A 13,288-nucleotide genomic window follows, 5' to 3' on the forward strand; every position below is an offset into this window, starting at 1 on the left:
ATTTAAATCGTTCTAGATTGTACTTTGGCCGGTTTCATCAGACCGCCATTAGGCACCTTTACGCCAATGAAAACTTGTTTTGCTAAAAAGTCAATAATTAGAATTAGTGACTATTTTCTTTCTCTGGTTGCTGAACCTACGTATAAAAAGCGAAAAGCTTATCCCAGGTTACCGATTTGTTCAACACTACAGGCAGAATTATACTTCAATATTATAATTACGTGTACCCTTATGCAAAATGGCTGCCACGTGTATCCTTTGGTCGTTTGGAGTCTCGCTTGTCTGCACATCCTCAGAAATGACCACGACGCATCCACATGGTGCAATACCGACGTATACCACCGTGTGCCACTGTGTTTCAAATCACAGTATCATGTTATGTACTAATCTTGACCTCAATTACCGAGCACTATCACTAGCCAGTTTTCCAATTACAGTTAGTGGGTGAATATTAAAAGCCTCTCATGTCACCTTCAAACCTACAAAAAGTTGTTATGCGTACCAGTCTTCTGGATTTTCTAGATCAGTAAATACTTTAAAATGGAAGGAATGTATGAGCTTTCGATTTGAGATGCAGATCATGACAATCACGACGACAGCGGAAAGTTTTGAGCTAGTTTAACATTCGACATGTGTGAAATCACTAAACGTTTTAAAAGTTCCACTGGATGAACAGGGACGTTTTGGCGCTGGTGAGCCCTCTAATGGGGGTCACTTTTAACCCCCCAGACGTACATAACATACACAAGCGAACGTGTGAACCAATATCACTAATGTCACTGCTGTTTCTGCCCCATGCATGTAAAGTCACTTGTCAAGTATAAACCAGCCTAAAGAAGGATTAGGAACCTTCCACATATTCCCATTGTTCCACAAACACTCATTTTCCAGAAACCAATAACACCAACTTTCCATGAGCCCAAACAGAAATGTTTAGAGAATTTACCATGCAAAGAATCCTGGGTTTCCTTTAAAGACTTTTAATGTCAATAAATTCGATTAAGGCTCGGCTACGGAAAAGAAATCCGAATAAACAATGAACACGGCTGAACAGCGACAATTCTGACAGAACGCTTAACCGTTAATGATGGTGTTTATGGTTTATTTATAAGACGATATGAAGTGGTTTTGCTTCTCGCTGCCGCTTCATGTTACCACTTCTGACTCGGAACAGATGAGACATTGGTTTTGAATTTGAAGCAGAGAAAACACGCATACTTCACTGTCCATTCATCTTTCAACATTTCTGTTTTAAATGTCACTGAAGGTTTTTTTTACCAAGTCTTCACTTCATTAATCAGACCAGAGAGATCACATGAGGTTTTCTAAATCTACAAGTCTATGAAAAAAAAAAATTAAATTTTAAAAAAATAACTGCCTTGAGCTTAATAATTTACATAAAAGTATGTAATTGGCCAGAATACAGAATGTTACAGAATCTACGATGGATAACATAAAAAAATTTACATTGCTGAACTATGGGCGGGTTTTTTTTTCCTATTCCTAAACTCCTACCTTTCCGGGGTTTTTTGGTCTTAATTTTTGTTTGGGACTTTAATAGAGAAATCAATGCTCTGCCCATTTTAGTGTTTAGTAAATGTAGAGGGTTCTCCAGGTTCCAGGTTAAGAACCTCCGATTTAACACGTCTCTTTGTTGTTGGGTTTTATTTTTATTTTTTTATTTCTTGTTTGTCGACTGGTTGGTGATTGGACGAATGGGTTGCCTAACATGGCATGACGAGTACTTGAGCACTCATATTTTTGTCCGTCTTTAAAGCACACCTATTATGGATTTGAAACGTGCCTAATTTTTTACAAAAGATTTATGTGCAAAAAGGTAAAAAACAAACAAACAAACAAACAAACAAACAAACAACACTTTAACATGCTCATCATTTAAATTGCAGCATTACCTTTCCCCCCAGTGTCACAAACGACTCGTTAAATGATCCGTTCTAAAGGATTCGTTCTAAACTCCTCCTTTCAGAGAGCATGCTCTGCTCTGATTGGTCAGATGTCCCAATCTGTTGTGATTGGTCTACCGTGTGCTTCGAAAAGTAAATGCCCACTACCATAATGAGTTTCAGCTCCGCCTGTCAGCGAGCGGCCAATGAAGACCAGAGGCGGGGCTTTTTATTACAAACCTACGTAGGTTAGTACAGGAAGTAAAGTCTGGAATCACTAACGACTCGTTTCAGCTGTTCAGAATCGATTCCTTCTTTTGGGAGTCAATAACTCCCAAAGGAGAGTTTGTCGTACTCTGTGATTTGTGAAACTTTGCAGACTTTTTACATTCTCAAACAGCTCTCACACACTACATGAAAGGTAATATCTGAAAAACCATAACAGGTGCACTTTAATGATGCTCCATTGGCTAGACCTGTTTGTTACCAAAGAAAAACAAAAACAAAGGTTCTCCACGATCCCCACTGTTTGTTTGTTTGCTTTTTGCCAGATTTGCTCCAGATTTGCTCCAGACTGCCGGACTGTGATGTTTCCATTCATGCAAGAACGACTCTTTTGCTAACGTTTCCGTCAGATGATTCTTTTATTTGTTTCTTTTTTCCAAAACGGATTTGCGCCTCCCTACGTCTACATCGCCGATATCCTCAGACAGAGGATCTCCGAGATCTTCAGGTCTGCAGATTTCAGCTAAAACTCAAAGGTCACCATGGTTTTGCAGTCACTACCCCGAGGCCGCCCTCATCTTAGCATTCGGCGCTTGTCGGGTTGCGCTATCCCGTTCATCTGTGCCGACGGCATCGGCGAGTCATCGCTTTCACCAGCAAGCAGGGAATTCCTTTTGACATCCTTCACCCTCTGACTCACTGCGGTGAAAATCCTCACCACTTCCAACCTCAGATTTTACCCAACTCTCTTATTGCGCTGTTACTAATTAAGACTTTCTGTCTAAAGCCCCCGGAAATCTAAAAATAACTGCTGACTTTATGACGTCTACATCCCAGAGATCATAATCTTGGGTAAAGCTTGCATAAGCTCTCACCAACCACACAGCTGATGGTGCGTATTCCTCCCACGGCGCTCTTATCAAAACTACACATTCCCACTCGAACGGCGTCTTGCTCAAATCTAGCAAACAAACCAGAGAATCAAACGCGCTACTAGGTTCGGGCGATATGACAAAAACATCACATTACGATTCTCAAAAACTTTACTACGATACACAATATTTAGCTTTGATAAACTTCCAGCATGTTGTATAAAAATAAATAAACAAATAAACAACATGAAAATTGTAGTTTGATTATACTTTTATTTAAAACCTAGAAAAGAAGACAATTTTACAATTCTACAGACTGTGACATAATATTGTATCATGATATTGATACAATATCACCACATCACCCAGCCCTATGCTCAACTATAGCCTACTGTAATAATTCTGTAATTTGCTACACATAGCGTCCTCCGGATGTTTTGGCGCCCTTGATGAAAAATACAGGAACACAAATAAACAATAAGTGCTTGTATACATTTATTATATTGTATCGACGACCCCGATTCCAAAAAAACAGTTGGGATGCTGCGTAAAATGTAAATAAAAACAGAATGCAAGGATTTGCAAATCTCAAACTCGTATTTTATTCGCAACAGGATGCATCAAATGTTTATACTGAGAAAATGTACCGTTTGAAGGAGGGGGGGGTGATTTTTAATTTGATGGCGTCAAGAAAAGCTGGAAAAGTAAGTGTTACTGAAAAGAAACGGCTGGAGGAACATTTCAGAACTTATTAGGTTAATTGGGAACAGGTCAGTAAGATGATTGGGTATAAAAAGAGTATCTTAGAGAGGTGGTGTGTCTCAGAAGTGACGATGGCAGAGTTCAGACTTCCGAATCAAGTCGAATGCAGTAGAACATTCCTGATCCACTCCAAATAATGTTACGTTAACTCTCTTTTCTTTTCTGTTTTGTTCTTCTTTCCACTCATCTATCTTTCAGCATTCTTCTTCCTGACGATATTCTGTATCTCATAACGGCATTACGTCCGATGTTAAAGATTAGACTGTTCCTCACCGAGCTATCTTTCTGCGCACAAATACACGGTCCTTTTACAGCATTTTTTTAATTAACTACACTGCACGTAAGCCGGAAAACAGGATCTCTCTCTACCATCAACAAACTTCTGCTGAGCCTCCCAGCTCTGCTTAGCGACGTCATATAAATACATATCAGCATTTCCCTGAGTGGCCAAGACCCTAGATTATAACGGTATCCTTCTAATCGCGTTATCAAACTGATATCTTCCTTAAACTTCCTTAATCTCCAACCATAGATCATGTTCTCCAGTGTAGCTGCTCTTACCCCAGAGGAAGCATCTTTCCATCCATTCTGTTCCTGTCACCTCATTACTTCGCCATTTGTTTCTGGTTTTATCCTTTGTCTATTTTTAAAAACCCTGATCTCCATCCAACCATTCTGGATCCATGAGCGACCTAAACCTTCCATTAGGGGGGGAGAAAAAAAACAAAACAAAAAAAACGTTGTCGTATCTCAATAACAATTGTTTCAATCTGGCTTCTGCACAACACACAGTCATTTCAATCTGATTTTCACACACAGAACTGCGCTGCAATGGACCTTTTAACCTTTCTTACACGTCCTCAGATATTCTCCTGTATTCATGCAGTACGATTTCCAGACAAGAAAAATAAAAACAGCATCGTCAAAGAATTCTGAGGTCACGTTTGGTGGTCTTGACATGCCGACATTATCAGCGGCTGGGTTGGCTTCACTACAACCAAAAGCGATTGATAAAGTTAGGCCAGAAATTTTGTAGTAAAAAAACCTGTGCGTGAGCGTTGCTACGGCGGCGTTCTAAAATCCACCAATCGGCAGTCCGTACAGGATTTCGTGGAATCTTTCTGATCGTTGCCGCAAAAAAATGAGGTTTTTTTTTTTTGTTCTTTTTTGCGGAAAACTACTCGAATCGCCACGGGTTTGTTCTGCACGCTCTTCGTGTGATGTTTCTTGGTAAATGAGACCTTTTAGCTGTAGTCATGTTCGACGCACGTGAATCGAAGAGGGCTTCCCGTCTCTCGGCCCAGATCTGCGTAAAACCTGAGGTTATTTAGAAAAATTACGAGCTCCTCCGAACATTGCTTGATTTTACGTTTATTTCTGGATTAAACGCAGGAAGGGCTGATTAGAAGGATGGCGTAGGATGACGCCGTACTCGAAACGTGAACGTTTCAGCAAGTCGTCATTTAAAATCATACTGGGACTATAACGTTACCAGGCTAGACGTTGCAAAGCTACAACACGAGATGAACAGAAAAAAATATCCTTATAATTTCCTATAAGCTTGCTTTTTTTCTTCTTCGGGTTTGTGTTTACGTGTAATCTGACAGGAAGAACACGTTATCGCGCCGTCTGTTATACAATTCGGCTGAATGTTCGTTTCAGATCTCGTACAGCATCGCAAGTAATAAATGTTTTAAGAAGCACGCTGAAAATCGCACGCTAATGCAAGACAGGAAGCTTGATTAGTTGGATATCGATGCGGAACATTATTTATTTCAAAGCCTGGACTGGTCAAGGATACTACAGTTCACTCCTGTGAGCTGGTGTTTCATCCTGTTCACACCAGGAAGCAAAGAAAATAATGCAAATTGTCAAGAACTGACTGGACACTAAAAAATACTTTTGTACCAATTATCATTCCTTTTCTTTGTGATAGAAATTCTGGACAAAAAAAAAAAAAAAAAAAAACTCATCTGAAGCTAAAAGGACACCTTGTTGGCGCTTTGTAAGCAAAACCTCCAGAAAATTAGATACGTAATGATGCGTATCTAATACGAGTATCGCATCACGATATGATTTTGTTTTCTTTCTTTTTTTTTTTTTTTAAATGGCCAGATCACATCCCAAACCGACAGCTAAACTTTATCTGGAGTCCACAAATTAAACTTTTGAACCTCATGCCCCTAATTTTCTGAGAATGAGGAGTACACTTTATGGAAGCTTTGGTCTCGTCTTGTTTACTGTAACCCCCCCATTGGCATTCCTAAACAAAACAAATGCGCACTTCACTTCAAAAGGTCCATTTGGCTGCTCCATTTTAGCCCATTAAAAAAAAAAACTGAAAAAAAAAAAAAAAACCTCTCTATAGTTTAGCTGAGCTTCTCTCGTACGTTCCTGAGTAAAGTACGAGTCTCGGGTCTTCCGGCACTTGATTCCTGACTGGGTGGAACTGCAGGTTCTCCCTAAAGTGCCCCGTCCTCCATCTCCATTTGCACCCCCTGGGATCAAGGTCTGGGATCAGATCTTTCAGCATCACATCCACTGTAATATCTCTTCCTTCAAAATCCAGTTCTCCTTCCTTTCTCAATACTACCTATCTCTGTTTATTATAACGTGTAGGTTTTTTAAAAAAATAAATAAATAAATAAAACCCTTTTGTTTTGTTTTATAATGATTGTAACGTAATATGTATATTGTGCTGATTATGTTGGTCTCGTTAAGAGTCTCAAACATGTGGGAGTTAAAATGATTACCGTTGATTTTTATGCTGAAATACAAATGAAACCCTTGAGAGATTTTTCTCTTTGGCTCTTTATGCAACTGGCTGGTTTCGCAATTTGAAACATTTCACGATTTCTGAAAAACATCTGAACAATCCTGAAGAGGATTGTGTAAAAAAAAAAATAATAATAAAAAAAAAAAAAAAAAAAAAAAGTGATTTGGACAAAAAGATTGGACTATAAAACCAAACGTTCATATTCTCCATCTACAGGAAGCGCTTTGTCCTGGTCAGGATCACGGTGACGTTTGATGTTAATTAAATCAAGAACAACTTGTTTCTTCGTGCACCAGGGTTTAGATGTCGCTAGACGTAACGCAGAAATGTGCGAGGTGTTTACTGGGAAAAACCCATTTCCGACAATTTTTCCCCCCATCTTGTCTTTATTGATGCAGACATTTCCATCTCAGCAACGTGCATAAAACTTTATTTCCGACATTTAGCTGTTTTTTTCCAGTCACATCTGATTGCTGTTTGCATTTAAAGCTTTAAATTTAAATTTAGACGCTTTTATCCGAAACAAAAAAACACACGCGTTTGAGGAGCCGATTAATCCGAGCACGAAAAGGCTACGCTTATAACTCTTATTTGAGCGCCACGCCTCCACTTCCTGTCTCTGTTTTTCGAGAACTCAACTCTGAGGTTTTGCATAACAATTATTTACTACATGAAGCTGAAACCTCACACACGTTCCCTGTTTCAGGCGACTTTTCTCGTCGGCTGGCTACTAAAAACACCGGAGGGAAGTTGTTCTTAGCACCCTATATTCACCTGACCTTCGGTCACGCCGCAAACCGAGCTCTCCGTCGCACCTCGTTCCGGCGCGAACGCTTTACAGCGGTCGGAACGAGTTCGTGACGAGCTCCGTCCGTTCTGTGCCTCCACGCTCGAGATTGCCAAAAGTGTGTTGAAATGGGGGGAGGACCAGTCTAAAACCACTGACAAGCTTCATGTAAAATAAATGTTCCAGCCAACATTATGAGCGATCGTATATTATATTCAATCAAGCACTTGTCGGTGTAATCCAGGGGCTTCCGTTCAAAAGGGACGGATCACCTTAAAGACTCGCTGTGATGACATCTCTTTATGTATTAAAACACGAGGACGGACTCCCACACCCGATCACGAGATCATCGTTTTCTCAGCCCTCTTCCAGAACACGTCTTCGACTATAACGCAGCAGCAAAACGCTGCTTCTTTTTTTCAACACGAAAAGTCAGAGAACGTTCATTTTTTTTTTTTAAATAAAAAAAAATAAAAACAACACAGAACCCTGTGACTAAAGAGCACTGACCATGAACTGGCTCGCACGTTGTAATCTTGAGTGATTAACCATACGCACACGATTGCCACAGAAATCGTTAAATCATGGCCGGGGTTCCAAAGGAACAGAAAAAAAAAAAAGAAAGAAAGAAACTGCAAGTGAGTTAAGTGTTTTCAGATGGTTGCTTTCGAGACGTTAAACGTGAGCATGTGGGGCTTCTTCGCCTGTCAAAGCCTCCGGAATCTCACGTCGTCGTCACGAGGCTGATGGGAAACGCACACGGACGGTTGGCCTGCTTTGATACACCAGCACCCACCCCTACCCTCCCTTTTCTTCCTGGCATCACTCATTCCACTGAAAACTCAACACCGGATCCTTGCCGAACGTCGGTAACGCAGCAGGACAGAGACAGAGAGAGCGTCAGGACGCGAAGCTGCCTCCGTCTGTAAAGCGTGATATGATCTGTAGGGTTCATGTTCGTGACATAACTCTGTTTTTGGTGGGGGTGGCACTTTACAGAGCTCTGTTATTAACTCATCTCCTCACATGAGGAAATGCTTACGAAAAGAAAACGCGGCATAATGGGGTGCACTCTCGAATTGTCCAGGATTGATAATTACCAAGTAGCAGGACTTGATGAAGAAATGCGTTTGTCTTGAAAGTCCAAGTGTGCTGGTGAAATTTCGATTCTGATTGGTCAGAAGGATTCATTTTCTAATAAAGCAGCTCCATCAGTAGTGCAGGGTTATATTAACACATTCACTCTAATATGATACTACAAGAACAAGGTGGAGGAACTGCTCTGTACGGAGCCAAAACAGTGGTTTAAATCTGTGAGGGCATTACTGGGGATGGAAGGAGATAAGAGATATGGTGTCTCAGGATTATAAGATGTTCAACATGAAAGTGACGCCTTGGCTAAAGATTTTGCTTCTGCATGGGATCAAGTGATCCATACGTCTCCTTCTGAGGAAGATGTTATACAGAAGCTGTCAAATGATAACTTGCCCTTGAGTACTGGGCAAGTTAAGGCTCGACTCAATGAAGACAAAACGAATGCTGACTGGTCCTGATTGCATTCCTCCTTGGGTCTTAAAGACCTTTCATGAAGAACTGGCACCTGTGTTATGTGATATCTTTAACACGTGAATTCACTAACATTCTCCCCCCAAACACAATGGAGGGAAGCTATGGTCGAAGCTGTTCCTAAAATAGCAAAGCCCAGTTTTTTCCAGCAGATTACCAACAGATCTCATTAAATAGCTGCGTTGGGAAAGTGTATGAAGGAATCCTCAGAGATGTCATTCTGGAGGATACAGCTACAAAGATTGCTCCATGGCTTTATGACTCAACTGACACAGCTCTATTGTAGAGTCAGATTCTACAATTCTGGCAGGAAGCACTTAATAGCAACCCAAAAATGGACATCCATGCTGTTTATGTTGATTTTACTCAACCCTTTGACACAATTGAGCACTGTCAACTGCTTCATGCTCTGGCTGACATGCATGTCAGACGCCCCATTTGGCTCATTGTAAGGAGCTCTCTAAGCAATAGAGAGCAAAGGGTGAAGCGGGGTTCCTGTGTGTCTAACTCCTATCCAATTCCAGATGGTGTTTCCCAGGGGGGACTTTTATCCCCTCTCTTTTTTGTCATCTGTATAAACAGCTTGGATTCACGTCTGCCTCCCTGTGTAATTCCTGTGAAATATGCTGATGATCTAACGGTCACTGATCTTCAGAATGGGATCCATACCTGGCCGAACTCAGAAGGCCGTGGATTCAGTGGCAGATTGGGGACAGGAATTTTCACTGGGAATGAATGGAGCATGGATATGGTACTTAGTGCCAGGAGTGACGACAACGTCCCCTCTCCTCCTTCTCCTGTAATTTCTGGCCATGTAATCAGTAGAGTCTCCATTTTTAAATCGCTCGGAGTTCAAATTTCATCAGTCATGGGAAGCCCACATCAAGTATACGATTGCGAAGTCACGCCCAAGGATCTATTATCACAGTGTTGCAAAGAAAGCGAGTCTCCCAATGTTTTAACGCAAATATATATTGACTTTATATACGGCCAGTTATTGAGTATGCCAGCCCAGCTTGGGGTGGACTACCAAAAGGTCTCTCTGAGGAGTTAGAGAGGGTTCAAAAACGCTGCCGTCGGATAATACTGAAGGTATTCCGACGACTTCTCTCCCATCATTGAGTGAGAGGCGTGATGAGGCCACCATACGTACCCTCACTAACATACTCAAGGACAGTTCGTCGCCACTGTACAGTTTCCTGCCCGTGGCTCCAACTTATTTACTTTGTCGACATTAGGAATATGCTGTGCCCAGGTAGAACAGAAAGGCGTGAACTTTCTTTTATTCCTCATGCTCTTAAACTGTTTTATAAGTGACATATATATGGTACCTGATGAATTGACTATGATATGTTTTAATACATTTTTGTCAGGTTATGTTTACTAACAGAAAAGGTAACTGGTCTTTTATTTTATGTGCATTTAAATTGTTTTAGAAATGCCCTAGATATGATGCGTGATTATGTTTTATGTTTGACGCATTTCAGGTTGTGCTGCTAAAAGGAAAAGTAACTGCGCCATTCTTTTTTTTCTGTGCTGAAATATCCTGCCTTGTGAAGCTTTAAATAAATAAAACTAAATATCATTTGTATAGCAACATTATAGTAAAAAACACATCACTGATATGGTATAAGTTTCCTGTATAAATGTTTGCTTAACTTTTATGGGCGGAGGCTCCAGTGTCAGGGGTAAAGCTGTAACTTTAAGTTTTCCAACACGAGGAACTTGATTCGTGGACATTCCAAATCATTCAATGTAACTATAAATGGCTAAAAAGTATTACATGCCGTTTGTTGCTGTGGTATAAGAGGAATAAAACACAATACAGGAAAATTATAACATAACTTCGTTATGTTAACATTAACGCTGCTTCATCACACCACCTCATTGCTGATTACTCTAGATGAACATCACTGTGTGTGTAAAAAAAAAAAAAAAAAAAAAAAAAAAGTGTCTATAGTTTAACCTTTTGATCTTTTTTCCAAAAAGTTAACAAAAATACTTTGCTCTCATGGATATCAAACAATTGCAAACACAGAGGTTTATCCAAAAAATATATCTTTGTTAAATCTAGGTGTGCAACAATTATGTTCATCCTTATAATGTCATATGTGAAAAATATATTTGAATTTTATTCCCATTGATATATTAATATTTTTAGTACACCTGGGTGACTAGGAACAGGAAATTGTTCAACCATGACTTCCTGTTTCACAGAGGTATAAATATGAGGTACTGGATAGGCCAAATTCCCTTCGTCATTCATAACAATGGGTAAGAGCGAGGAATATAGCTGTGATGTGCGGCAAAAGGTTGTTGAGCTTCACACAATGGGAAGTGTCTATAAGAAAATAGCACAAGCATTGAAAATGCGCATTTCCACCATCAGGGTAATAATTAAGAAGTTCCAGTCAACTGGAAATGTTATGAATCGACCTGGAATTGGACGTGTGTCTATACCGTCTCAATACACTGTGAAGAGGAAGGTTCGAGTGGATAAAACATCTCCAAGGATCACAGCTGGAGAACTGCAGAAGTTAGTTGTGTCGTGGGGTCAGAAAGTCTCCAAAACTTCAATCTGAAGTGACATCACCACAAGCTGTTTGGAAGGGGTTCAAGAAAAAAAGCCTCTACTCTCATCCAAAAACAAACTCGAGCGTCTTCAGTGTGCCGACACTACTGGAGCTTCAAATGGGATCGGGTTCTACGGTCAGATGAAAACAGCATAGAGCTTTTTGGTAATAAACACAGAGGTGGTTTTGGAGCACACAGAGAGGTAGCCGTATGGAAAAGTACCTCATGCCCACGGTTAAATATGGAGGAGGATCTTTAATGTTTTGGGCTGTTTTTCTGCCAGAGGACCTGGACATTTTGTTAGGATACATGGCATCATGGACTCCATCAAATATCAACAGATATTAAATGAAAACCTGACTGCCTCTGACAGAAAGATTCAAAGGGGCCGTGGTTGGATCTTCCAGCAGGACAATGATTCAAAACATCATCAACATCAACACAAAAATGGTTTACTGACCACAAAATCAAGGTCCTGCCATCACCACCCCAGTCCCCTGACCCAAACCCCATAGAAAACCTGTGGGGTGAACTGAAGAGGAGAGTCCACCAGCGTGGACCTCGAAATGTGAAGGATCTGGAGAGGTTTTGTATGGAGGAACGCTCTCAGATCCCTCGCCATGTATTCTCCAACCTCATCAGGCGTTATAGGAGAAGACTCAGAGCTGTTATCATGGAAAAGGGAACTACCACAAAGTATTGACTAAAAGGGTGCCAATAATTGTTGCACACCTATATTTAACAAAGATTTTTTTTGGATAAACCTGTGTTGTGTTTGCAATTGTTTGATATCCATGAGAACATAGTATTTATGTAAATATTTTGAACAAAAGATCAAAAAGTTAAACAATAAAGACAATTTCACAGCCTTCTTTGCTCATATTTACCAAGGGTGCCAATATTAATGGAGGACAGTGTAGAAATATTATATATATATATATATATATATATATATATATATATATATATATATATATATATATATATATATATATATATACATACATACATACATACATATATACACACACACATAATATAGTAAAAGTTCTGTCTTTCACTCCTTCTCACACACACACTAAAAAACGATGGTGTCCTAAAAAATTAGTATGCAAACAAAACAGTTTATTACTCACAACAACTAAATCCCCAAATCAAAACCCCGAGTATCAGGTTGCTTGATGTTTTTCTCTTTGGCTTTGGAGACGGTGTGAAATCAAAATAAACATACAGAACGGGCTTTAGGATTATTTATAAACGCGCCTGTTTGCTATTTTCCGACCCTGTGTGGCGGTGTGGATAATTTCTGGGTTTGAATAGTTATGTTAAATAAAATTCCAAAAAAAACAAGCTTTGGGGGAGATTTTATTTTATTGACGGAAGTCTACAGGATTTCTTTTTGTTTATACTTCTCAAAGAAATCCTATTTCAGGACTTTAATTATCAACTCCTGTTAAGACATTGGAGACATGTGTCTTACAGATTCATCGTGGAACGCACGGGGTGCGTATCGAAGAGACGCGTAAACAGACTGATTAAGGAAAAGATTCACGGAGTCACGTTGCCGTTTATGTTTATAACGATTCAATAGTCCCGCCCCCTGATAGTAGGACTCTGGTAAGCTAGGCTATATTAAACAGTTCTTTCTAAGTAGAGTACATATTTAAGTGCATATTTTCATCATCTCCGCATTTATATAAGCCCACGTTAATAAAAATACAGGTGAAGTCAGATGCTAGAATGAAGCTCGGTTCCGAAACCAGACAACATGTAGTACAGGAATGGGACTCTGTGCACTTTTAGTCCGTTTGTGGAGTCTGTG

The 13,288-nt window shown here is 40.0% G+C and overlaps 1 protein-coding gene across 2 annotated transcripts in view; it reads right to left on the reverse strand.

Annotated features, from left to right (window-relative positions):
• arl15b (ADP-ribosylation factor-like 15b) overlaps nucleotides 1–13,288 on the reverse strand; it is a 72,695-nt gene that overhangs the window by 40,942 nt on the left and 18,465 nt on the right. The gene's annotated exons all lie outside the window — the stretch shown is intronic.

The sequence above is a fragment of the Ictalurus punctatus genome, chromosome 16 (assembly GCF_001660625.3).
Source record: "Ictalurus punctatus breed USDA103 chromosome 16, Coco_2.0, whole genome shotgun sequence".
Lineage (NCBI taxonomy): Eukaryota > Metazoa > Chordata > Actinopteri > Siluriformes > Ictaluridae > Ictalurus > Ictalurus punctatus.